Genomic DNA, 2,315 nt, shown 5'->3' with positions numbered 1-2,315 from the left:
ATTAATTGATTTGCTTCATATAAGATTACTGTACTACCAGCAACAGAGAGAAAACCTCAGCAGAGAACTTAAGAAACAGAAAACACATAGAAAATATCATAGCAAATAAATATTTTTCTTTCTTTAGCTTACTCTGCAAGTTATCCCAAAGAAGCTTCTAAATAGCATGAATGAAACACGTGATTGTAGAAACAAGGCCAACCAAATAAGAAAGGCAAAAACTATATTTTTAGAGCTTTCTCTATCAACTACATCAGCTATTCTCACTGATGTTTTGGCAGTGATTCAAAGGCAGAGAAATGAGAAAGCTTTATACTAGTGGGAAAAAAGAAAGGCTTCGGCTATGCCCTGATTGGAGGCTGTCACCATGGGGAAAGTGGTAGTTAGGCTAACTAGAAACAAGGTATCCTATGTGATTGGTTAGAGATACACATTTGGCCTTCTCTGATTGGTTTTAAATTGGAAGTAAGATGAAAATTAGGGTAGCTGTCAGTTACTAATCAAGTCCTGACCATCCAGGGCCAATTATTACAAAAGATATTGTTTAGCCTCCTGGATTGTTAGCAGAGATAGCAATCGGGCTCTCAACAAGTCTGCCTTTGAGAAGAAAAATTTTTTCTCTATCTTTTTGTCCTCAGTACTTGGGGCCTGTGGATTAAAACTGCCAAAAGATTAAAGGGGGGGGGGGGATGATTCTATTCACATACAACAAAGAAGTAGCTGGCTCACTGAACTTACATCCTTGTATAACTTACTAGAGAACAGGGAGAGGGGAGAAAAGGCTCTCATGGAGAGAATAGATAGGTTTTTTTAAGTAAACACAAATGAGTTTTTAAGACAGAAAACATGAGTTTTAGAAGTTTGTATAATGTTTGTTTATGTAGGTGAGTGGTCTTTCCATCTTCCTCATGGTCATGAAACTCCTCAGGAGAAGGGATTTATGATAGCCCCGTTTTTCACAAGATGCTGTTTGTCAGTAAGACAAGCTCCAAGAAGGCTTTTTACTGCATCTGTTGAATCTCAAATGCTTTCAGTTTAAAATAATCTTTCTATCAGCTCTGAGATTCTAAGTGGATCCCCACAACGTGTATCTAGCTGGCTTCCTGAACTGTTTGTTGTAGATAAGAAAGCTGGTTTCCTGGGCAGGTTGCCATAGCTTGAGATTCTAAGTTCTATTTTTGCATATGGTCCAATCATTGTTCATTGGTATATTCAGTCTCTCATGGTCATGTGTGATGCCATTTTGCAAGGAAAGAAGGCAGACCTTTTTTTCTCTTCCTTTTCTTATAAATTCATATTGTCATGAATATGTGCCTGCACTTTAATGGAATTCAGAATGAGTTTGAAATATTCTCTGCACAGTCAGCTTCCCTTTTTTGTTTCAATTGTAATTGTGCTGCAATTAGACTCTATTTCCGGAAGAACTGCATCCCTTAGGCAACTGATACAAAAAGAAAGTAATTGAGAAAGGACACTAAGAAAGGGGCTTCAAGGAGAGTGGAAGAAGAACCTGGCAGGCTGAATGAACCAGGAAGTCTGATAAAAATGTGGGTATGAGGTAACCTGGGTAACCAATGACCAACAGAAAAAGGCAATAATGCCTGGAGGCAGGGAGAGGCCAATGAAAGGCTTGTAACCAATTTCAAACTCAGAGGGAGAGTATTTATACCAGGGTGTAGGCTTTGCGTCTCCCTCTCTCTCACCTCTGTTCCATTATGACAGGGACCCACTTCCACCTCTCTTCAGAAGTGCTCTAAACCTTCTCTTTGTTATTCTTAAATAAAATTTCTCTTTGTTACACTGAAACTACTTGTGCAGGTTACTTTTGCTCTCTCTTCACACTGCCTGTGCTGCTCCAGTTTTATTTTCTATTTCCATTCATTTTTGTTTTCAATTACTGCTCAGCCTGGGTTGAAGTTTTTAGATCAGCCGAGTAATAAAAACAGGTAAACTGGGTTCCAGGAATTGGACCCCCGACCTCCAACAGTAATGTTGATGGATATAGAGAAGAAACATCCAGAGGTAAATGAAGAAAGACTCAAGGAAAAGGATGGTGCTCTTGCAGTGACTGGTTTTCTGGCTTTAACCCAGGAAAAAACTCCTGAGAGGTGTGCAACAAGATGGTGAAGAGAGACAGACAAAGAAAGTAATAGCATAAATAGAAAAAGACTGAGGCTCAATAATTCGAATTATCCTTAACTTTCTTACTCTCTAAAATAGTTTAAAGAATTAACCCCCTTGGCTCGGGACCTATAGCTCAACCGGCTAAGGCGCCAGCCACGTACACCTAAGGTGGCGGGTTCGAATCCCCAGCC

The sequence above is a fragment of the Otolemur garnettii genome, unplaced genomic scaffold (assembly GCF_000181295.1).
Source record: "Otolemur garnettii isolate 467f Iridium unplaced genomic scaffold, OtoGar3 scaffold00131, whole genome shotgun sequence".
NCBI lineage: Eukaryota > Metazoa > Chordata > Mammalia > Primates > Galagidae > Otolemur > Otolemur garnettii.
This window is presented reverse-complemented; position numbering follows the sequence as displayed.